The 26,377-nt window shown below is 40.9% G+C and overlaps 1 protein-coding gene across 3 annotated transcripts in view; it reads left to right on the forward strand.

Annotated features, from left to right (window-relative positions):
- Positions 1–26,377, forward strand: part of LOC142839747 (tomoregulin-2) — a 264,451-nt gene that overhangs the window by 210,735 nt on the left and 27,339 nt on the right. The gene's annotated exons all lie outside the window — the stretch shown is intronic.

Genomic DNA, 26,377 nt, shown 5'->3' on the forward strand with positions numbered 1-26,377 from the left:
ACACGAGTGAGCAACACTTGCCTCTGAGAACCTAGACCACGTTTCAAGTCATGATTTGTCATTATTAACAGTGATCTACATCATACTTTTAATAGTGGCTTAAGCTTGAAGCACAACCTAAGCTTGATATATGCTTGCTTCGCCAAGATGGAATTCCATTTCTTTAATAAGACTTTATGGGCCAGAGATTATTTTATTAGGAAGAGGGGCACCATGACTTTTGGCTCCTTGGTAGCCTGTCAAATTAAAGCTGTCTCTACTGACTGTAAACTTGGCTTGACCTTCAGGTCCTATTAAAGATGGCCTCAGCTGCTTGTGGCTGCTCCAAACACCACTACTGAGCATAGCTGCGTCCCCTCCATCCAGGGCAGGAGCCAACAATAACACACAGTCCCAGAGTGGCTAAGACTCGGACACGTGGGGCAGTAAACTGCAGGCTGTCCATAGTAATTGCTACACTGTGTCCCGCTCTGTAGCAGGGCATTGTGATGTCACTTACCGTCTGGTACTCCTGCCCACACACCCTGCCCTGGTCACCTTCACTGTGTGTTTTCTACGTATCGTTAGTCACCGGACACCACGCTGAATCTGGCTTTTGGTCGATTTCCTCGTTTGCCAAATTCTTGTTCCTGGTTCCTGTGTCAGCTGAAACGTCTCGGCTCTGGGAATGACAGCGTTTAGAGCAGACCAACTTGCTGAGTTCCTTATGATCTGCGTGTTCCATTAAGATGCCTTACTTTGAAAATCTCATTCATTTAAAAACGGCAATAAGGTGTGAGTGCCAGACAGGGCTACAAATTTTACCAACATGAATTATAGGTGATCACTTGCCTGGAGTCACAAAGCTGCATGAACAGGGGAGCGAAGAAGAAACAAAGACTAAAGTCCAAACCTTACTTTCCAGGAAGGTAGTTGTATTTCCAGGTTAGGATAAAGCGTTTCGTATATGTGTACCATAATTTTTTTTCATACATTCTCTTCATCAACTGTCTTCCCCCATTCCTTCTTCTCTCTCTGTCTGGTTCCTCCCTTTCTGTTTTCATATTACACATGCTGACCCCCCCCGACTAAAATCTCTTCCTCCCTTCTCATGATTCTCATTTCTGGTTTCTTCCCGAGTCCCCCATCATAAGCTCATATCTATACAAACATACAGATTAATGAAGATTTAAATCTGGGTTCCATGGATGAGAGAAATCATGTTTATTAAATTGGTTTATGGCACATCCGACGATGGCTTCTAGGTCCATTCATGTTCGTGAGCATGCCGGTTGTCATCATGATTGCACGAAATTCCATTGTGTCTATCTACGGCTTCGTCCGTTAAGAAGAGACATCTGGACTGATATTGAGAATCTCCCACTTGGTTCTACTTCTTACCATCCTTCAATGAACTCTTTTCTCTTCACCTCTGCCTCGGAGTCTCAGCAAGAGTCCATCTGTGACCAACATGGGCTTCCTGTCTCCATTCTAGAGATGACGAAGCAGCTGCAGAAGCATTTATGAATTTCCTCGTGCCCTACTAGTAAGCAGGGATGCTGGCTTCCAGACTCAGACAATGGCATGGTGACCCCATTCACATGAAAATGAGATTACTCTCAGGGTTGCAGAAATTCGCTGCCTTTTAACATACCATCTGACTCCCAGAACATATTGATTGCATATTGAGAAACCATCGGAAAATTTCCTTATGTGTGGTATTTCTTAGATCATGCCACGAAAGAAAAGATTGCACCTCAGGTTCTTCCAGCGTGTGCTTTGCTCTTGATTTCTTTGGCATACTACCGCCTAAAAGATGATGAAGGGCTCTTGTGGGTCCATGCGGTACAGGAAGGAGACCGCACACAACTATCCCTCATCTTCTCCGTATTAAACTAATCATCACTCTCCAGTGGATGGTCCACTGTTCCAAACACAGACCATAAGCCCGGCGTTGAGCTTGCTCACCTGACAGCGCACTGGAATGGCAGGCTGGCCAACTCTGGCAGTGTCAGAACTCTGAAACAGTTGCCTCTGGTGTTTGCAAGATAGCAGAAGTTAAAAACACAGGAGAAATTCTAACCTTGCAATGCCACTAGCTGCTCTTGGCCTTGCCAAATAGAACATCTATGTCTTCTCTCTCATGATCCCTCTCTCATTCTCTCTCTCTCTCTCTCTCTCTCTCTCTCTCTCTCTCTCTGTCTGTCTGTCTAGACACACTGAAGAAACTATATTCTGTACAAGGCTGTAAGGGCAAAGGTTGGAGATTTGAGTTTAAAAATGTTGAAGGACGATGTTGAATTTCTTTATTGTAAGAGTTTCTGAATACATAACAAAAATCTCTGGGTCTACTAAATCTTACAAATAAGAGAAATAAGAGTAAGAACACTTAAATTTAAAGACTTCCCCATTACTTTCAGGTCAAAAGAAATTACTCAAAACTTACAGTTAGCGAATAATTTTCATGATAAAGACTTACTTGTTGTAAGACATCTCATAGATGTAATCACTGTCAACCTTTGATGATCTTTTTTCTAGTTTTTGTTTTATTTTTTTCACATACTGTCTGTGCACATATTCATGTAGGGTATATGTGGATTTGTATATGTATTTGTATGTGTATGCATATATGTTTGTATGTATGCAGGTGTCTGTGTGGAAGTATGTATACATGCTTATTTGTTTGTGTGTGTATATACTTGAGTGTACAATATGTGTATATAAGTATGTGTGTATGTGCATGGATATCCCTGTGCAATCATAGTGTGTGTGTGTGTGTGTGTGTGTGTGTGTGTGTGTGTGTGTGTGTGCTGGAGTTGGAATCCTATTCATTTGATGCACCATCAAAATTTCTACCTTTTTTTAGTAGAATAATATTTCCCCTTCTGCTGCACTGTAATTTAACTATTACATTGTTGCTAAAATGTCAGATAATTCCCACTTTTCCTGATTTTAGATGATGATGTTGCTTAATCTTAGTAATAACTCTGTCTATTTTGAGGCTTTGAATTCACAGATTTTGAAATTTAGTGGAGCATACTGAAGCATATTCATTAAAGCGTTAGTAAAGCATAGTCTGTCCTAACAATGACATCTGACGGTCTTGAGTCTTCTCTGTGAACAACTGCCTGGCTGAAGTCTTTTGTGACTTTCGAATGGCCATAGTTCTTCTCTGACATCATAAAAAATGATCACCATGAGTCTACCACTTCCGTTCACTAGTCTTTGAAAAATGAGAGAGGTGGAGAGGAAGAGAGAGAGAGAGAGAGAGAGAGAGAGAGAGAGAGAGAGAGAGATTTATACATAGTTTAAAATAACCAAATCCTAAAAGTATATGTAGTAAAATATATTCATATATATACATATATATATAAAATATGGTGGTGGCACTTTCTTTAGGCAGCACAATCTGAGTTCTTTCTTTTGTTCTCTTACTATCTATATTTTTTTACTGTTGTCAATTCAATGTGAATTGCTTTTGTAATGAAAAATATCCAATATACTTCATCTTTATGAAAAAGCATAGAACTAAGCAATTGAGCTATCCACAGAAAACCCCATTCTTCACGTTGAATGGCACAGTTTCTATTAGTCCGTGAAACACCAATGGTTACGACTCCACCTGCAGACTCAAGTGGAGGAGTAAGGCAATCTCGGGAATCTCTCCAGGCAAAAAAAAAAACATTTCTGTCTCAATTATCTGTACCTTCAGACCAAATCGTTTTCCAGCCTGAAATTATCCAGACGACCGTCTCTTTGCTGTTCCCTCTCTCTGCATGTCCAGCCCTGAAACCAGTCACGGTGGAGACACTGAGAAGCCCGTGAAACTGAGACCTGGAAAGATGGATGTGAGGACTCCAGAATCTCTCTCTTCACTTTTAATAACCTCTGTGCATCTGCATCTCTTTCGATGTAGACTTTAGAGTTAGACACACGTGGTGTCTGGAGCCAGTTACTGCGTTAAACATGTATGGTAGTAGGAATTAATTGAGTAGGTCTGTTTTCTCCCTCCTAACTTATCAAAGATGTGCGCAGACAAAAGAGTGCTCTCTCTCTCTCTCTCTCTCTCTCTCTCTCTCTCTCTCTCTCTCTCTCTGTGTGTGTGTGTGTGTGTGTGTCTGTCTGTCTCTGTGTGTGTGTGTGGTTTATAGCTATAACATGTATCTGTTTATCTGTGTATTTATAAATGTGCAAATAATCATTTATATGCTTGTGTGTGCACACGCACGCACACACACAAACACACACGCATTAACTATCCTGTGGAGTGTTGCAGTCACCATGTAAGAGTGACATTTTGAAAGCATTAAAGTTATCATAAAATAACCATATCATTTAATAGTCCTTTGACCAGTACATGACCCATGTTCTATGATACAAGCTAAAGAAAGCAATTCTACAAATTTACTCTCTTTAAAGAACCTTCTTCCCTTGTGATACATTTTTCAAAGGCAGAGACACTTTGCTTAAAAGCGTTCTTCGGGGATGTTTCTTCAGAGTTTTCAATTCATATCATTTCATAATGTGTCCTCCTGGGCCTTTAAGCTCGCCTCTCCAATGTCCTGCAGACTGTCATAAACGGCCTTCCTCCTGTCTGGTATATCTTACGCCTCTAGGTAATCTTCCTAATATTGCTTAGTATTAGATAGTTCAGCCCCTGGTAGTTTTCTGCTAAACAGTAAATTCTTTCCAGTCTATTCAATTCTATTTTATACACACTGAACCATAAACATATTTCTGTGTTCTCAGAAATCTCATGATTTCTGAGACATTGACATATATGCATGGAAGCTAAACCATTTCTCCTCAAACTCTCCATGATCCAAAGTGGCAATACTGAGCTACTTAAGGCACAATTTAGTCTTTTGGGGGTGTCCCCCTACTTTTTTTCTTTGGAGATAGGGTCTCTGTAGTGTTTTGAATGAGAACAGTCCTCATAGGCTCATATATTCAGATGTCTGGTCCTCATTTGGTGGAACTGTTTGGGCAGGATTGGGAGGTGAAGCCTTTGAGGTTTCAAAGCTGTGTCACTCCAGTTAGTCCCTCCGCCTCCTGCCTGTGGACCAGACGTAAGCTCACAGCCACTGCGGCAGGGCCACACCTGTCTGCCCACTGTCACTCTCCTCTCCATGACAGCCATGGGCTCTGATCCTCAAGAGCCAGGAACCCCCAGTTAAATGCGTTCTTTTATATGCCTTGGTCATGGGGTTTTGTTACAGCAATAGGACATTCACCTCTAGCAAGTTCTGGCCTCAGACTCATGACTCTCTCTCTCTCCTCAGTATCCAAAGTGCTGGAATCCAAAGGTTACCAGCACCTGCTGGTAATTTTGCTGTTCTTTTGTTTACAGCAAACAAATGGGGCACACACAATCCTCCTCTAAAGACAGATTTGGCATTGACGTATCTTCTTCTCCCTGCCTACCCATGTGCAGTCTGTACTGATTTCCTGTGTGGCTGTTGCTCCCTCTGAGTCCCTTCATTGATTCATTTTCTGTACCAGTGAGCTATGCCAGAGACTTTCCAAATGGCTTCCCATTGCCCTTGAAATTCAAAACTCCTCCTGGTACGTAGAGTTCTGATCATATAGGATCTTGGTTGACCTCTTCATCTTCCTTCATTTTGACCTCTCTTGCCTGTCTCTGCCTCTCCTCCCCCTTTACCTGGCTTTACCTGTCTTCCCCTGCTGCTGGCAGAAGCTTCTTTGTGTGGGCCACTCATTCTTTCAGGGCCACTCCCTGGGCTCTTCAGCTGGCCGGCTCCTTCACCACTTTTTCTTACTAAACATCTTCACACCCCTGTCTGCAATAGCTTTCCTGTCCCACTGTGCAGCACCTGAACATCCTGGGTGATTCTTGAAATATTTCAAGATGACATGTTGAGTTCTGTTGTTGTTGTTGTTGTTGTTGTTATTGTTGTTGTTTGCTTTTGTCTGTTGTCTATCTCATTGTCTAATGTACACACTTTGTAACATAGCACTTGTACCTTAGGTTTGCAGCATTAACTACACAGGAGGAAGGAAGTAAGTCAAAGTTTTAAGTGAATCCGTTGATAAATAAATTAGATCAGTAAGGTAAAGCCATAGCAAATTTAGACACCTCATGAGAGGAAATATTTTTTTTCACATTTTCAGGATCCAAAAAGTTACATGGTCAAATACCAAGAGCCTAAAATCATAGGTTGATATTAACATCACCGCTTCAAGCAGAAGTGAGGGTTTCTAAATTATCTATCACCTTCCACTCCTGTTTCAGAATATATTCGTTTTTGTTTCTATTTCTAAACAAACGGTCGTCTGGAAGCTGCAACTGTACTGTCAGCTGTTCTATTTCAATACACCAAATAGATGTTTGATTCTCCAATCGAAAATGTACATGTTTTATAACCTCTATTGATTGCTTGAGTGGCTTACCATGTACTTCAAGAGTGTAAATTATATCCTGGGTATGGGTTAGACCCGTGAAAAGGTAAACAAGCCTTGAGACCACAAAGTAGCTTTTGGTGATAATTTATTTCAAGCTCTAAATAGTGTCTAGGTAGAAAGAAATTGTGTAGAGTTACACAACATCCTTAACTATTTCTGGAATCACCCATCTGGAGTTAACTATTTAAAGTCATCTCTGGCTATAAAAGCACCAGAAATAAACCAGTTGTTTCAAGCTAGAAATTTAAAAAGGAATCTTTAGCTGTTTAAAATGCTGGTGATTGTCTGCAATTTACTGTGTGTCTATGTATATTTTGCATACACACATATAGCTTGGTGATATTTCAAATACAAGAATATCTCAATTTGAAATTCTCTCTATCAAATGGAAAATTAGTCATTTCATTTTCAAATTATCTTAATTAAATAGCAGAACATTACAGTTTCATCTTTCCTTAATGAAATAGAGACGATTTCAAATTTTCTTAATGAAAGACTTAAGTCCTTCTTGTACAAGATATGCCAAAAAGTCTTGCATTTTCTTAATTAGACTGGATTTCATATGAAATGCCAGCTATTGAGAATCCAGGACATGTAGACAGAACTGAACTGCAGGAGCATCCTCTAGAAGTGACCCAGAATCTGCCTATCAAAAGGGTCATTGATGTCAGTTAGCTTTTTCATCATTTACTTTGAGGCAATAATGGTAAAATGCAGAACCATTTGTTCTATGGCAAAGTGAATAATGAACAATGGTATTTTTTTTAAAAAAAAATGATGAGAAGTAACTGAATAGATAAAGAACAACCCTTTGGAAAAGTTAGCTCGAGGTCTTAAAACATCTTTACTGGAGCTACTAGAATTGACATCTTCAAGACATATTTTTGTAATGCAAATGAAATGGACAAGTACTTTCATATAAGTTTAGGCTAAGACTATCAGACACATAGAAATTATCTGAGGAAGACCGGGACTCTGCTGAGTTATGCTGGGGAAGCAGACCTAAACTCACACTCTCCAGGTCACGTGGCAACTGCAACCAGTCTTCAGCCCATTCCATCACTCTGTGTGTGTATTGAAAAGTGACTTCATCAATGTAAGAGACTGTAATTAGTAACTGCATTTGCTAAGGCTCTGCTATGACCTGCTGCTGCACACAGGGGACCTAACAGAAATTTGTTTGTCAGAATCCCAGATGCCTGAAAGTCAAGAAGGGGTGAGGACCAAGTTGTCTCTCGCTAGTTGGTACTTCCTCATGTATTGGTCCATAGCCCCAATTTCTGCCTCCATCATCATATGACCTACTGCTTTGAGGGAACATGGTGTGATCTACTATAGAAATTTAAAAAAATGTTTTTTTTAATTCTATTAATCAGTAGACAGATAAGATTTCGCTGATAAGTTTTTGAAAGAATGCTTTTATTGACAGAATGTTTCTATAGCAGGTTAAAGTTGGGGGAGGTGGGACATGGAAATGTAGGGCAGATTCTCACAGTATTGAAACTTTTGCTTTAGAAAGTAATAACACCCTCAACAACATTCTTATTCTGCTCAAACACAAATATATTTGATTAAATGATATGTATTAAGAAAACTGCCATCAAACCTGCTGGAAGCAGTGAAACCCAAATCCTGAATTTCTTGTAATCCCCTGATCTGAGTGCCTACAGCTGCTCTGAGCACGAGACCTTCAGGAGTTCCTGATGGCAGGAGAGTGGTTTCTGGTGGGTTTGGCTGGGGCGTGGCTATCTCTATATAATCTGCCCCTGAACATAATAAAGGGGGCATTCTTGGGGAATTCAAGGATGACCCGTGTCGCTGTCTGTCTGTCTGTGTGTGTCTGTGTATTTTAACCTCCAGCCCCCTTGCCCGAAGCTCGTGAACTGGGTGCCAGCACACAGAGTTCAGACATGGCGGGGGCGCGGGAGCGCAGCAAAAACAAATAGCTTTCTAGACATTAAACTGTTCCAAAAAGTTAACTATCAACAAAATTTCCCTATTCTGTCTTAGGAAATTTGCATATTTTTTTTTTAAAAAAATCAATTTTATCTAGAATCCTAGTTTGAAATGGCAAACTCTTCCTCAAAAATGTGCATTGCATAGTCAACTATGTATGGTTCTGGGAACTGTCCTGCCTTATCCTTGACTGCATAAGAGAGTATTGCCTTCTTGTCCTTCCCATGAGGAACACTTACATTAATTTAGTCAGCTACCGTCACATGGCAGTACTCCAGATTTGTAAATGAAACTAAACCCATGCTATAAATTCTCCAACTGCCCTTTCTGGGCCATGACATCATTGGGAAGAAATATGCAAAGCCATCATTTGCTTACACTGGCTCCTCCATTCATTTATAGATGTCCTTCTTTGTCGTCGGTAATTGGCAGAACATTTTTGCCCTTCTTATTTTACTGAGGAAGGCTGGAGTGGAGAGCAAATATAGCACCAACCTGTTCGCACCTACTCCTGCCATGACGACTACTGACCCTTCGTTGAGCAACATCCTTCTCCGCTATATTGTACTTTACTTTTTCAGTAAGAGAGATATTGGAGTCATGAGATAATCGCATCATGAAAATGTGCAGCTGGTCCTTAGAGACAAATATGCGAACGCATGTTTTCAAAGCCTCTTTCCCTCCACCAGGGCGCAGATGGTTGGCTGCCACCTATGTCTTTTATGCCTATATGACTTACTTATTACTTATTATATGTAATTACTTATTACAGTAAATATTGAGTACCCACTTTGTGTCAGTCCATGTCCCAAACAACTGAGACTGGCCAGCATACTACACAGTCTGACAGAAAACGGGGTGTCACCTAATGCCAAGCGTTCTCATGTATCCCAAATACCTGACAGAAATGTCATTGGCCCCCAGGATAGCTCGAGTGACTACAGCCCCCATGTTGGTTATTGGATCCTGTACTAATAACTAAATGTCATGTTTACTGTGTGTCATTGGGCAAGAAACATTTGGAGATGTCCTGGCTAGTGTCCCCAGAGTGCCGTCTGATGGATGGACCAGGTGCTCCTCAAATCAGAGGGAATGCCAGACCTGGTAGCTCGGGCCAATGATCAAGCTATTTGGGAGGCTGAGGCAGGAGAATTGCAAGTTCCAGGCCTGTGTGGACAGCAGAGCGAGTTCAAGCTCAGCTTGATCAACTTAATGAGAACCTGTTTCAAGATAAAACGTAGAAAGAGGGATGGGGATATAGCTCAGAGGTAATATCCAGAGAGGTCCTAAATTCCATCCCTAGTAGGATTGGGGTGGGGAGAAGAGGGAAAAGGGAGGGGGGCTGAAGGGAAAGGGAAGGGAGAGGCTGTATAAGCAAATAAGTAGGAATTCTGATTACATAAGGCATGTCCATTTATTAGCATTTCCCAGTGTAAAGTAGCTGTTTGTCTCAGTCTGACCGCCCCCAGCTATCACATGGCCACACATGGTAATCTTGCTCCGGGACATTTCCTTTTGCCTTTCCTGTCCTTCTTGCCATGTGTGATGTTATCTTTTCCGCAGACTAGCTGAACTTAAGTAGTTATGAGCCCAGAGCCAACATTCCTTCCCTGCCACGTAGAAACGGAAGCCATCATAAGCATTGGTACGAGATGTACCTCTCCTCAGCTGTCTCACTCATTCCATGTCCAAAAGGATGCTCCGTTAGCTTTCACGCAGGGAGGTCTTGTTGGTCTTTTGGTAGTTACTAAGAGTCATTAAAGAAGCCCAGGTTGAATTGGGCTTTCTTGGGAGACTTCACAAACATCCACATGGTGGGAGGGGCACACAACATATTCTTTCGAGTATTGGCTTCCAGAGATGATTTTTAATTGAATAGTTCAGGATGACCACCTGTAGTGAAAAGGGGCTGGCCAGCTGAAGGCCCCTAAGGGCTCCTTGTGACAAGGAACGGTGAACACAGGGAAAGAAGCAGATGACAATCCACAGCTTGCATGCTCACCGTCCGTGGCTGATTGTGACTCTTGATAGCTCAGGATTTTGAGAGCCAACACAGATTTGGGTCCAAGAAGGTGCCAAGCATGGTACAGTCTCCCTACAACAATGACAGTCTAGAGTGCTAAAGAAACTAGCTGATTGTACAGAACAAAGACAGAAGGAAGGACACAGCTGGATGAGGTCAGCTCTCTTGATCCTCAGATGGAATGCCAGAGTCACCTAGAATGGACATTTTTTTGTAATATTTATATATTGCAGAAAGGTATGGTACAGATTTATATCACACTTATGGAAATAATGTCCATAATAAGTAAACACTTCATTACGGTTTATATTTTAATAGTATTAGATTCTCAAATACTTTAGTAACATAGAATGCCACTAACAAAGCCTGAAAGCAATGGTTTCCTACTCTGTATGCCGTAAGAAGCTGTCTTTTCTTTCCTTGAAAAAGCTGAGTGAGTTTTCACATTCAGTTTAAAACTAAAGACTCTTAAGGACTCTGAGGCCTTCTTGGGACCTTGTTTCTCGTGACCTTTTGGATCCCACAGTCTTAGAAACTCCCCTCTTGCTCCATAGAATGGACTTTTTAAAAGATCAGTCCCTTTGATGGTGATTCACCATCAGATGAAGCCGGGGAATTCATTCGTGGGAGCAATAGAGTGAGCTCACCCTAGGCAGCATTGCCTTAACAGAGGGTTACACTTCAGCATTTACTTCATTAAATTTTGTATACACAGAAGATAATTTATAATGCATACATACAAAGTGCACACAGTTAGAGACACAAACATGCATATACACACAGTTTGAGAGGTATTTGAGCAACAAAACATCTTCTAATGGCAGCCATATTGTATGTATGTATGTATATATATACATATATATATCACTCATTATCTACATTACATAGTGCCTATAATCATAGCTGTTTACAATTTCTAGTCTAAATAGTTTATTTATATTTAGAAATGAGCGTTAACTTGAATAATCCAGGACCATAATCATTAGAAGTTATTTTACCACTAAAGTTACAAGCCTTTTAGTTCATTCCTTTTGTCCCCCCCCCCCAAAGTTGAGCTTTAAAACAGTTCCCATAGATACACGTTACTCCCAGTATCTCTTCTCTCAAAGTGCTTTAGCGGCTCAACTCGTGAAAGCTTATTGAAGAGTAAAAGCTATACCTTTGTTCCTTAGCTGAAGAAATAACAAAAGCTCTCCAGTTCATGAAGCCGTCTTGTAGAAAAGCAGGCTGATTACCAGTCTCGGTCACTGCCATTACCACCAAGGGTGTCAGCAGTGACAGTTTTGGCGCAGCGAGGAATGAGAATAAATGAATGGCTATGTGCCGAAACAGAAAGGAAAGCAGAGCTTCATTACTTTAGAATCGTAGCTTCTATTTAGAAAATCCATGCCTTGTTTCTGTTTTATTTTGTTAATAGAAATGTCTTTCCTTCTTGTCAATCAAAAGTTCCGCCTCTTGCTGGGCAATACCGTGACACAAAACCCAGCTCTCAGTCTAAAGGGAAGAAGTTTATTCTAGACCGATTTGAGTGACCCAAGAACACAGATCTGGGTTACCCCAATTTCCATGCTTCCATACGGAGTCAGTTTTATGAAGTTTTCTATAGCTTTACAGACCAAAGAAAGCCACCAATCAGGCAAGATTAAAAATACATTAGCAGGAACATCATACTTTCCATTCCCGTATTTCTCAATCACTAAACAACGGTGGTTATAAATCTTTCATTTTAGAGCCGCTGTCCATGCTTAGGTGATAGACAGCGGATGTAGGTGATGGGAAAAGCCTTGGATAAAGGCTTTGTGAGAGAAAGAAAGACAGAGATAGAGAGAGCATGCGTGTGTGTGTGTGTGTGTGTCTGTGTGTGTGTCTGTGTGTGTGTGTGAGAGAGAGTGTGTGTGTGTGTGTGTCTGTGTGTGTGTGTCTGTGTGTGTGTGTATGTGTGTGTGTGTGTATGTGTGTGTGTATGTGTGTGTATGTGTGTGTGTGTATGTGTGTGTGTGTATGTGTGTGTGTGTGTGTCTGTGTGTGTGTGTGTGTGTGTATGTGTGTGTGTATGTGTGTGTGTATGTGTGTGTGTGTATGTGTGTGTGTGTATGTGTGTGTGTGTGTCTGTGTGTGTGTGTGTGTGAGAGAGTGTGTGTGTGTGTGTGTCTGTGTGTGTATGTGTGTGTGTGTGTGTGTATGTGTGTGTGTGTATGTGTGTGTGTATGTGTGCATGTGTGTGTGTGTATGTGTGTGTGTGTGTATGTGTGTGTGTGTGTATGTGTGTCCGTCTCATAATTTGCCAAGATTAGGAAGAGAAGAGTCTGAGGAAGGGATAAAGACCCACAAAAATTTGTTGGAAAGCAGGGGCCTGAGAAACTGATTGTGAAGGAGCGACAACGCACACAGACACACACACACACATGCATGCACGCATGCGCACACACACCATGCAAAGAAGAAGATGCACTCATGAAGACCAGGCATAGTCAGGGCTTCAGGAAGAAGGAAGTCGTGAACTGTATCAAATACTCCAGAGGGTTTGAACAGCTGCCTGTGAGAAGCGGGGACACAGAGTTTAGGAACCAAGTCGCATCTGCTCCACCTGCTATGGCAGCTCTGCCGGCCCATGTCAGGGTCTCTAAAAACTAGATGGGAAAGACAAAGTAGAAGTCAAGGTAAGGAGTGAAAAGGGGGTGTAGATGATGCTGGGGAGAGACCGGGATTGAGGAAGACTTCCCGGGATTGAGGAAGACTTCCCGTTTTATTTTCCCAATGTCTTGCTTAATGCTTAGCTGCGGATAGAGCAGAGAGTGGAAGGCACAGGGGAACAAGACTGAGGCAGAGAGACCTTGAAGGAGGTAGCAGACGGGAGTCACAATGAGGGCCTCCCCTGAACTAAGTAAGGGGAAGAAAGCAGGAGAGAAGCCCTTGTCAGAGTGAAACGAAGAAGCTAAGGTTTGAAGCAGGGAACACGAAACAAGATGCGAGGTTGGATGCTGTTTTGCGTTACCCAGTTCTCAACCAAAGCCAGTCTACGTGGGATGCTGGAATAAGCTGACACCTCGTTTCAATTGTCTGCTATGCAGACTCCCAAAAATATCACCAAATCTACTTGGCCATTGGTGTCTTGATCTACACAAAACAGTTTATAAATCTTCCTTGAGAGGCTCTTACAAGTGAAGTATTTTTACCGCATTATATATTCAAACAGTGATAGTCTTATTGTGGGTCCTTGAATAATTGTAGATCTACTTCCATCTTGTCTTAATTATTCCTGTTTCGAAGACAACAAGCTCAACTCACTAAGAGACCATAAATATTCAAATTATGTATAACATATTACATATAGCATGTAGCAGTGCTAGACACTGCAACTACTTTAATAATATTCGTATAACATATTACAGAGGGATTCTTGCTGTTTGGCTTCTGTGATTTGGATTTTGCACTCGGTTTCAGGGGTCCCTGTGGTCCCTCTATTATTAAAGTCTTTGTTGTCGCTGTGTCTAGTTTTGGTCCTAGCACTCTCTGTGGGTCCTTACTTTCATGTTACAAGTAAAAACAAATATATTACCTGATAATGCTTATCTGGACTGTTTAACCACTTCTTCATACACTACCTAAGGAGAAGGAAGCAGCTGGACACTCAGCTCAGGCAGCTAAAATAGATACGGCTTTGACCCATCGCTTCTTTCTGTTGTCACTTAGAGCAGTTTTCAGAATTGTCACCAAAGTCTCAGTCTCACTGAGAGAGGCTCCCCTGAACAGCCTCTACGCATATAAATTTGGCCAGAAAGGCATAGATTTACTTGAAGACAAAAGAAACGGAAATGTCCTTATGATAAAAATTCCCTCCCTTGGGTTTTTCCTTCTCTAAAGTTCCTAGTAAACTTCAGCTTTTGAAGAGAAGAATTGCAGCAGAAATGTCACGGTAGCCTAGGGGGTGGAGCTGAGCAATCCACCCCATAATAGCAAAGCAGCTCTAGCTCTAGATGCCCCGGAGACTAATGAATCATGGATCCATGCCTCTTTCCAAGACCTGATATTGACCGAAGGGTTATTAAAGCCATGTGAAGTTCTATGAAGTCATGTTGGTTTTTAAAGGTCGTCAAGCTAAAGCCTCTAAACCTACGAGTAGCCCACTTGCTGAAAGATGGGCTCCTGACTGAAGAGAAAAGCCAGGAAAAGAACGTTGGAGACACAACAGATCTTCTCTCCGACCGCTACTCTCTTCACCATGGGGAACTCTGTCAAGTCTGAGTCAACAAAAGCAAACCGTCAAAAATTTGCATAGTTTGCTCTTAATAATAGACGGAACACCATTTTTTCCCTTGGAAATCTAGGATTTTAGGCTAACTCCCAAAAAGCCTCATCATAACAAACCCTTGAATTGTAATAACTGGGTCTAGATGCCATAAATAAAATATTACATATAAATGGCCCTCCCAAGGTTTCGCAGGTTCTTCAGTGTCCGTCTCTGTAAACACGTTATAGTTTGAAACATAACTGGTAAGAGTCCAGGAGAATAGCAACAAAGTTTTGCATTTCAGTTACCCAGTCCATAGATTACTATACAGATTTCAGAGTCCAATTCACATGCAGGAAATCCTGAAAACACCACCAAGGCTTGGCTTGGAAATACGGTAACATGAAAAGCAGATTCTGCTGCTGTCTTTAATTATATGTCCAGCAAGAGCGCGTCCAGGAGGTGATATCTGCTCACGGTTTATGTCAGGCCTGATGTGGAACAAGAAACCCCATCTTTACATTCTAACTCGCTCAGCCCATAGCTCTCCTCACAGCCTAGCTGGCAAACTTTCACATCGCAGTGTAACTGCGGTCTTGAAACGATCCTGTGGAGGCCAATTAAGAGAAAGTTATTTTCTTCTGGTCTAAAGAGTAGACTCTACCTCTGGCCTCGATGAGAGACCTAACGTTCCAAGCTATCCAAACTTTAGGTTTAATATCGCCAAGCCTGTCAGTTCCCTGGCCAAGAAGAAGCTTAATTTGCCTCAAATCATGCTAAAAATTTAAAAAAAAAGGTGGGAGGAATAATTATTCTTATTAGGAGAAGATATAATTTTCCTTCTCAGAAACGGTGCTCCGTGTACAGTCACTATGGACCCGCCTCGAGGCCCTGTAAGCCAGCCTGCTTTTCCGAGACTACTATCTCAAGAAGACCTCACTTTTCTTCTGTCTCTTTGGTTTGACAGCCGGCCAGATCCCAAGTTTGTTCTGTTTGCCTCTTTGGACTTTTCCACTATTTCTCTGAGGCTACCTCCCTCTTGGATGTGGCTACTTGTAAACCTCCATGACTAATTCAAAAGCCTTTCTCCTTCACCGTCTCCCTTCTCTGAGCAGCTGCTGAGATTTTCAGCTTGCCCTCCCTGGGGTTTCTCGTTTAAACACTACTAATTGTCCTGAGGGCTCCTTCTGAATCAGTTCTTAAATTCTTTCATAAATAAGACTCACGGTCCTGGGAGGAGACCTCTATTTCCCCAGCAACATGTCACCCTCTAGGACAGATTTCTCACAAGCAATTTCACTTAATGCTTGCAAGGGGTAAGGGGTGGTATGCTTAAGTTGAAGGGGAAAATGTCGAATTGTAGCACTTTACAGAATGGGTCACTCTCCCCTAGTTTCCCAAATGATTCTCACACTGAGTGATGATTGTGTCCTGGCCTCTGTCCTGTGTGCCCAGCTATGACTTTGAGCTAGCATTCTGGAGTCTTGGTCCCAGAGCCTTAGAGAAGGAGAGACTGTTCTCATCCATTCATCTATGCCTAAGAAAATGATGGCAGCAAGTGAGCCCATTGTGGAATCCGTTCTATTGCAAGAACTCGCATCATATTTCATGTATTCAGAATTCATTCCGCAGTCCTGGAACACCTTTCTGGTAAAAAGAAAATCCTTAAATTACAATTCAAACTATATGAGGTTTCCCACCACCTCATGTTTTTATCCTAATAAAAGAGGGAATCACAGAAACCGACTATCTTCTCCAAGACCAACTCTCATCAACAATAGGAACAATCACGGGATAGCTTCAGATCCATGACTTACTTCTGTCTTAGACATAATGCAAACACAAGGGACAGTAGTATTTTTTTTCTAGTTAGTTAAAGAAAATTATTTCAGAATTACTTTGGAGATAAGACAGTAAGTAGGAAAAGACTAAAACTGAGTTTCCTGAGAGAGGCCAGTCTGTGTAAGAGTTTCTCCATCCTGTCACTAAATAAAAAAGGTGCCTGGTAGAGTTTTTGGGGTCACTTCTGTAAACCATCATATCATCTGTAAATAGCGAAGTTTGACTTCTTCCTTTCCAATTTGTATCCCTTGTCTCCTTTTGTTGTCTTATGGCTCTAGCTAGAGCTTTGAGTACTATATTGAAATAGATATGGAGAGAGTGGACAGTCTTGTTTTATTCTTGATATTAGTGGAATCGCTTTGCGTTTCTCTCCATTTAATTTGATGTTGGTTGTCGGCTTGCTGCAAATTGTCTCTATTATGTTTAGATATGTTCCTTGTATCTCTAATATTTCGAAGACTTTTATCACGAAGGGGTGTTGGGTTTTGTTGAAGGCTTTTTTCATTGTCTACTGAGATGATCATGTTCATTTTTTTTCTTTCAGTTTGTTTATATGGTGGATTACATTGACAGATTTTCATATGTTGAACCATCCATGCACCTTTGGGATAAAGCCAACTAGATCGTGGTGGATGGTTTTTTTACTTGATGTGTTCTCAGATTCGTTTTGCCAGTATTTTATTGAGTATTTTTGCATCAATGTTATTGAGGGAGACTGGCCTGTAATTCTCTTTGTTTGTTGTATCTTTGTGTGGTTTGGATACCAGGGTTATGTTAGCTTCGTCAAAGGAGTTTGGTAGTGTTCCTTCTGTTTCAATTGTTTGGAACAATTTGAGGAGTACCGGTATAACTCTTCTTGGAAAGTCTGGTGGGATTCTGTACACCAGGGAAAATAAATCAAGCCGAGTCTGAGATCCCATCTTACACCTGTCAGAATGGCCAAGATCAAAACCACAAATGACAGCTTATGCTGGAGGAAATGTGGAGTAAAAGAAACACTCCTCCATTGCTAGTGGGAGATGGGTTGGGGAAAAGGTGGTGGAAAGTAAGAGGAGGGGAGGGAGGGGGAACTGTGGTTGGCATGTACAATAAATATAAAAAATAATAATATAAAAGGAAAATTAAATAAAAAGCTCCATATTATATATATTCAACATTAAAATATTTAATCTTCTAGAAAAACAAAATATGCTTTTTGTGCATATAGGAACAGATAAGTTAAAGATAATAATCCACTCTTAGTAACTCATGTATGTGCTTTTCAAGATAATATGCAATATTAAATAATGATGCCACAAGATGAATTCAAACCCACAAAATCTATTTCCTCCACAAAGAAGACAATGCACAGGTGAGATCACTCTGTGACATATCTGAATTATGGCCTAGTCAAAATTTAAGACATTTTATACTTTTTCAAATCTATGATGTTCCTGTAACTAAGGCAAAAGTGATTTCTTTTGTTTAATATATTCCACTTAATATCCCTATTCAGTCTTTCTCTTAGGATATAAAATAATAATATTCCCAATAAAAGTAACCACTTGCTAGTGATATACTATAACTGCATATTAGCAAAAGAATTATTATTTTCAGAGCTTAAGGAATCCAGATGTATGAAGTAATCTAGTTTAGCATACAGTAGCTCTAGACTTTGGCCTCAGGAAGGGGTAGCCCCGTTTCCTCTTTATACCTCCAGAGACTTAGTGTTCGCATCTACTCACATTTATCTAAGAAGCAGCTCTAGTTGTCCTACAGTGAGCAGGAGTCTGCCTTCCTTTCTGATGCTTTACTGGGCATTGAATTCTTGATGCTTTCATCCTTGGGACCCTCCCAACTCACCCTAAATTACCTACAGAGAATCATTTCCTTGAGATCGCTGACCCATGGATTTGATTTATCTTAAACAAAAGCCTGATTAAAGCAAGGTGGTTTTCCTAGTTGTGCTTGCTGCTGCTTTGATGGGGGTACCCTGGCCAGAACAACTTGGGGAGCAAAGGGTTTATTTACTTACATTTCAGGTAACAGGCAATCACTGAAGGAAGTCAGGACAGGAACTCTTACAGGGCAATTATTCATAAAGCATTATGATACATCCTGACAAGATATGGCTGATACACAGGGGCTAAAAAGTATATTCCTCTCCACTAATCTCTTCTCTTTACAGAGGTCGGCAGTCAATGACGGGTTTAAAGCTTCTTCTCCCCAGATGCCTAAGACAGGGGCTTGCATAAATGATGCCTGTTCCAATGACGAAAAAATTGGGTAAATAAAGAGGACTTTGCCCAAACCAGGCGCGACTCATCTGTCCTGTTGCAGAAGCACAGGGGTTATTAAAATTAATAAGAGAGAGTGGATTGTAGGCCTATATTTCTGTATGGCACAAAAGCCATAGGCCCAGTCTGAGCTGATCATGTAGCTCTGCAGACAAGATGTCTCTGCCTAACAATAGCAAGGATGTAGATCTCCTGAGGAGAGGTGTTGACAGAAACTGGTCAGGATGTTTGGTGCTTCCTTCCTTTGTAATTTGGAGGATGTCTTAGAGATGCTAATTCATGGCCTACCTGACTGCTAGATGTGGAGGTGACTTGAGTCCAGGCACCTGGTTGCCTAGGAGATGGCCTAATGTGTTTTCGCTCTATTGATGTGAGGATATATTAGCTGTTTGGAGAATAAACGAGAGATCTTTGGAGAGAGATCTTGCCCTTCCATGATGGCCATGTAAGCTGCGTCAGTTTATTCCTCGTGACTCCATTCCAGTCCAGTTAGGGAATCTGTGTTGGACCCACACGGGCTCCGACAGGCAGGATCCCGGAGACAGGAGATGATACAGAGGCCATGGAGGACTGCTGCTTATTGGCTTGCTCCCTGTGTCTTTCTCGGACTGTTTCTCATAGAAACCAGTACCACTTGCCCAGAGGCGGCACCACCTACAATGCGTCCGGTCCTCCACCATCAATGGATCATTAAGAAAATTCCCTACAGCTGATTCTTAAGGAGGCATTTTCTCAATTGAGTTTCCATGCTCTCAGATGACTCTAGCTTGTGTCAAGAGTACATAAAATTAGCCAATGCATGAAATATTACTTTAAAACGTCATCTGATTATTTATACATGCCACCTTCCAGAGGGATCCCTACCTGTATAACACAGCTGATCTTCCATCATTTAAGATATTTAATCTATTCATCTTTGATCTTACAAAGCAAAAAAAGATGATTTGCACTGTCACAAAGGAAAATAACCAGAAATGCCAAATCATTTAATTCAAATAAAACATGATAAAATATGTCACTACCCAATGGATTAGATTCTCACGTCGTAATCTCAGAGCTACTCACTCTTTGTAGGCTGTACAGACGTCAAGAAAAGAGAGAAGAGCATCAGAACAAGAGAAACAAGTTGGCTATGAAAATATTTAATTAACATCATCATACATGAATAGTATTCCACGCCTGTCTCTATAACTGGGGCTCTCAGTTTTCTCTTCCGAATTTCCTTTTCTGGACACACACCCACTGGAAGGCGTGTGAACAGATGGCATGACTGGATTTTCAACACTTCCTTGGACAGTCTATAGCCATTACCAGAAGAAAGGCATTCTCTCTTCAGAATCATTGCTGGCTTTAGTCCAGTTTCACACAGTAGTGTCTCTGCTTTGAAACATAATGCCTTGCTTTAACAGATGAGTTCTCCAAATACTGTATTTCAAATTTGTGCTGGGGAAGGATGTGTAGGTGAACTTTTCTTTCCCATCAGTCAGTTCCCCAAATAGCCACACAGAGATTATTATTAATTATAAATACTAAGTCAGTTACTTAGGTTTGTCTTCAGTCAGCTCTTACAATTTAATTGAACCCATATCTGTTAATCTATGTGCTGCCCCAAGACTTGTTTTCCTCACCTCTGAACTTCCCTAGTTGCTTTTTCTGGGTCAACTCAAGACTCCTTAAACTCTGCCCTCCTTACCAACATTCTCTCTGACCCCCAAATCCTACCTAGCTATTGGTCACTCAACTCTTTATTAACAAATGAGAGTAGTATTTATTAACAGTGTACAAAAAGATAATTCCACAGCATTTCCCCCTTTTGTCTAATTAAATGGATGCTTTTAACTTTAATGTAGTAAGATTATATACAACTGAAATGTTTATCAAGTAAGAACTACAGTTACAATTTGCATTTGGCAAGTTAGAGAAAAAATACTCATTATCTGTACTATCTTGAGAAGTTCAATGTTTTGTACCTAATTCACTTTGTATCTTTTTATGTCTCTCAACCTTATACACATTGCACCTCTTTTGTGATTTCCTTTTCTGAACAAGGAGAACTCTAATTATAAATTGCCTTCAACACTATCAGAGACCCATAAAGGATATAATATTATCAGAGTAAACAGGAAGTGAAGAGCAAACAACTTCAAAACTATAGTAATGACAGAAACAGCAGGCTGCCTAGACAGTTACCCAAAGTTCTTCTGTAACACTGGAGTATCCATCTTCCACATACAGGCCTAGAATATCTGACAGACTTCTGTGAAGCAGGAATTGTGAAGGACTGTCCCACCTTGTCTTGGCAAGGTTCAGCAGTCCATTTCTTTCGTGTCCTGGTTGTCCAATTTGGACAGCATACTGTCAGCAGTCAAGGCAAGGGCAGTTTCTTGCCCAGTGGCTAACCTTGCCACAAAGAAAGCAAACTCCATGTGGAGTTTCTTTGATGCACATCATCATCTCTGAAATAGACTGATGCTGCCAGGAGCGCACATGCCTCCTTGTCATAAATAGTCTTATATTGTTAAAACATTCCAAATACCCTATTCTGTAGATCTCTGAAGTGTTTTAAAACCACCTGTCTATCTAAAATACATCTATGTTTGACCTTGAAAACATACCTAACATGACTACAAGTTTGATTGCAATAGGTAACTAACTACTAACCTGCATTTCTTGATTACCCTAAATAGTTTGAAATAAAAACTTTCAAGGACTAGAAATTTACATTATGTTGTTAAATGAGCAGCAAAGGTACAATACCTTAAACAACAGTAGAAATGTATATACAGTATGCTTTAACAAAAATAACCTTAAATTTGTATCAATATACAAAAATATTTTAAATAAGAGAAAAAACATATATATAATATAACATAAATAACATAAAATTTGTATCAATATACAAAAAATCCACACCAACCTAAAATATTTAAGACTAGTAGTTGATTTTTTTGGTTTAAAAATAGATTCAGTAGTCTGCTTTTATCCCATAATTTCTATATCCCCTTTTTTCTTTCCAAAATAAGATCCTTGAATTTAATCTTCTTTGTTCTACTTTTTCCCTGACCATTACCAATAACAACTTACAACCAATTCCTCTAGACAATGAAAAATGGTCATAACCCACTGAATGACCAAAATCCATTCACACACACACTCACCCTCTTGGGAATGTGGGCATTGTGTTCTCTGGATTGCTTCCTGCTGTCTGAGAGGCAACAACGGCTCTACAGGACCTTGAGAAATTTAAGACAATGGGCAAGTGCTGGGAGAGCTGTTTATATCATTTTTTCACAGTCTCTGTGTAATGGAAAAGTGAAGGTCTTATCTGAAGCCCTGGCTAGAATAGTGCATGAGGTTGGACCATCTCAGCTAGCTACCTTGAACTTGTTCTGAGCAGTTGGTAGTCCAAAGCTGACATTTGGATGGTGTTTGTCAGCTTAGTGGCATTACCACAATCCTGGTGGTATCATTGTTGTGGGGACTCACCATCCTTTCGGAGACACCAAAGGTCACTGTTAGGAATGGTCACAGTTGACTACAGAAAGCTTAGGTATTTTTATATGTCCTATGCTGCCGATCTCAGGGAAGTTAAAATACCACAATTTGTGGAGTACATCCAGAATACACAAACCTAATTCCTACTTACCTGATAGAGACTCAAACCCAGAATCATGGACAGGGAGCTACATGAAGTCTTTTTCTAGAATTAGTTAATACTGTATATAACCAATAGTATCATGAAAGAAAGTTTTATACATATAAATATTAAAAAATTTAAGATAATATTTATATCTTAAGAAAAATTTTAGAGCCAAAATAAAACCAAAGGATTATGAGATTAGTGGAAATAGAACAATCCCTTAATTTTGATTTTTGTTCTGTGCCATATCAAGACTGTAGAATAACAGGTAGACACATAAACACTCCTCACTGTGAGCAGCACTGACTCAAGTCTGAGCCCCTCGATTTGTCTCTGTTTCCTTTCTATCCACACCTAGGTGACTTGACATAAGGTAAGGCTGAATCTTGTGCCGTTCTCTCTGTCTCTGGTTTTTCATGTCTGTCTTCCTTACAAAGGGCAGTCTGTGTAACTAACTAACTATACGAAAGAACATGACTCCTCAGCATCTCTTGACAACTGTTGACTAGCAATGGGCATGTGGTTGTATTAGCTCTGCCCTCAAATAACTCCAAGGTATGCCAGAGAACACCTCCGCGAAGACTCAGGTACTCTTCCTGAATGAATATTTACATATGTAAATATTTAACGGGACACTTGGTGCAGAGTTTAGCAGAGACATGAAGAGTTTTTACCCTAGCTACAACCTTTCTCAGAAGGGAGAGTATAACCCTTACATTAAACCTCATTGAAATGGAAAACAGAGAAATCAATGTCTGAGCTGTCAGGCACTCAAAGAAATATATACACTTCCAAAGTGTCATTTTTATATAATTTTAAATCTCTGAATGCTTTATTGTTGCTTAAATACCACTGTACATAAACTCCAGGTTCACAAATATTTACCATGACTCATACATATATTTGTTGAGATATTAGATTTCTGTGTTTCTGCTTGCCTTAATATACTAAAATCTCATTTCTAAAGTATGTCTATTGCTTCCAGGGAACTGGTCGTATATTCGGGTTTTCAATCAACTGGTTTCCTTGGTTGGATTGACTATAAATCTGTTGACATATATTGATGACGACTCCTCATTTTCTTGCCCAGGGATCACTTCTTCTACTCATTTATTTTCAATTTCTCTACTTTCTTATTTGACAGTATCACATGAGCAAAAAACAGAGCCCTCTAAGCTTACAAGAGCTAGAATAAACTAATCAGCCGACTTTATGATGGAGACTAGTTCCCCCCACACACACACATGTTCCACAGCTTAGACAGGAAACAGGAAAAAGCCAGCTCTTTGCACGCTGAGGCAATACCTTCATTCAAAAAAAAAAAAAAAAAAAAACATGTAGCGCCTAGACATCAGCTCACATAGGACACTGTTCGGAATCAGAAACTGTCAGTTTGGGGGTAAGGTTCAATTTAAAAACACCCTCAAGGATGGGTTTCAAGTTAAGACAACTCTTGATCTTCTTTTATAGTTAGCAGAAAGAAACCCAGCCCTTTAATAAGACGAGAGAACTTCTGACAGAAAAGGCTGTGTTTAACTGGAACGGAGGCAGTCGGGGAAGTTCCCCACAGGCGGGACTGCCGGAAGCACTGGGGTGTTCCTAACGAACACTAAATAGAAGTGTTGAATCGTTGGCTATGCTGAGAAGATTCAGAAATAAGAATGGAAATCAGTGCTGGCTCATTTCATGAGCAGTGGACCTGACAACCCCCACTGCTGAGAAATCCTCTGTCAAGAGCGCAGGCCTGGCTTGCCTACTCCGGTTGTGGCCATCTGGACCCAGCAGGAAAAAAAGCCTGCTCTTCTCCGTGGATTCTTTTCTGTTTGTTTGTTTGTTTGTTTGTTTGTTTGTTTGTTTGTTTGTTTTTGTTTGTTTTTTGGATGTTCGAGACAGGGTTTCTCCCTAGCTTTTTGGTTCCTGTCCTGGAACCAGCTCTTGTAGACCAGGCTGGCCTCGAACTCACAGAGATCCGCTGGCCTCTAAAGGTGTGTGCCACCACTGCCCGGCTTCTCCACGGATTCTTGAATAACCAGTTCGTCACACTGGTACATCTAAACACCAAGGTTACCCTGATTCCATTTTGGTCAGATGGCACTCAGTACTACACACTTTGATTTTCTTGTGTGTCCTACCAAAAAATTTAGTCAAAATGTATACAATCCTTAAGCGAATGGGAGACGCCAAAACGATTCCCACAGCCTCACGGTTTTTTCTGTGGAAGTAGTTCACGAACTTTCGCGACGATTTTCAGTGCCGAAACATTTCAGTGCGAAAGATCACCAACTACACCATGGCTGAAATATCACAGACAAAACAAATGAAGTACTGAAATGTCACCTGCGCTCTCTCTCCCCCGTGGCTACGATATATACCTTATAAATCTAGGATACCCGTTGAATTATCACCCACCGACGTTGTATGCATAAATACCCCTACAAAAGAAAACACTAAACATTTTAACAGTTTGCTTCAAACTTTAATGCTCTGCACATGGCATCTAGATCCTAAAATGTATGGAAAGATGTTTTGCAGCTCCTCCTACATATAAATAAGGCATCCATCTAATTTGCGAGTGGCAAAGGCTCGTCCTGTTCCTGATGAATATGCTTAACACCCATGACTGCAAGTGAAAGTTATAAGGATATGCTATAATAAAACATGGCGCCCCGTCTACGGATAATGGGAAGTAATCCGTTCCATGAAAAACAACCATTAGCTTGCAGTCTCTCACTGCTGCCCCCGTTACTGTGGTGCTTAGGAATACTTATAGATTGAAAAATACCTGTAGATTGAGATCGATAAAGTTATGTTTCTCATTGATCCAGAAAGAAATTTTCAAGAATACTGTATTTCAGAAGAGACAATGAAGGCAAAACTGCGTTGTGTGAGTGTGTGTGTGTGTGCCTTTGTGTATGCCTGTGTCTATGTGTGTGCCTTTGTGGGTGCCTGTGTCTATGTGTGTGCCTGTATGTGTGATGTGTGTGTATGTGTGTGCCTGTATGTGTTGTGTGGTTGTGTGTGTGTGCGCGCGCGCACGCGTCAGAAGAGAATATCATGTGTCCTCATCTATCCCTGTCTGCCTTACTCCTTTCCTTTAAGCCAGAGTCTCTCACTGAACACGGACCAAAACGGGAAACCATGAGCCCTAGCCAATCCTCTGTTGCTAGCCACTCCCACAGCATTGGAGTTGCGGGCATGCATGTGTCTACACCTAGCTTTTCACATTAATGATGTAAGCCAAACCCAGGTCCTCACGCTTGCACAGGAAGCATCCTTGCCCACTGAGCCATCTCTCCAGCCCAGACCTTCTATCACTGTACAAGAAACACAGAAGAAATTGAGCAGACACTCGCTTGGAGATGCTGTGGCGAATGTGTTGTCAACATATCTGAGCAAACAGGAGCCCGAAAGCATCCACGTGTTATCATAAAAAACATTAGGAAACAGAACTGCTAATGACAGCGGAAGTGTTTTCTTTTAGAATATACGGTGTTTCATTTTCCTTAAGTTTAAATTTCACAAATCATTCTTTCCTTTTTTTTGACTTTTTATCGATTCTTTTTGTCGATTTCATGCCAATCCCATTCATCTCCCCTTACCCTCACTTCTGCCTTCTGCCCTTGTGATATCCCACTCCCCGCAAAATAAAATTTAAAAGTAAAATCATAGAAAAAAACCAATCCAAACCAAACAAACAAAAGTCTTGGTGTGGAAGCTGCTGTGTGGTCCAGAGAGTCACACGGTATCTCTTTAATTCATACATCTTTCCCTGGAAGTTCATTGCGATGAGTCTCACCTGGTTCCAGGTCTCTGACTTTTGCTGTACTATTGATATTGGGCCCTCACTGGGGCTCCTCTTCGATAGCCTACTGTTGCCGTGTGTCATGGAGATCATGCAGCTTTGGTTCTGCAGGTCGGGTCCCTTCGCACACTCCAGCTGTTCCAAATACGGTGGATGTTGGGCTGGGCTAGCTCATAGCCCTGGTTCTGAGCCTTGGATTGGTCAC

This window comes from Microtus pennsylvanicus, chromosome 22 (assembly GCF_037038515.1).
Source record: "Microtus pennsylvanicus isolate mMicPen1 chromosome 22, mMicPen1.hap1, whole genome shotgun sequence".
Classification (NCBI taxonomy): domain Eukaryota; kingdom Metazoa; phylum Chordata; class Mammalia; order Rodentia; family Cricetidae; genus Microtus; species Microtus pennsylvanicus.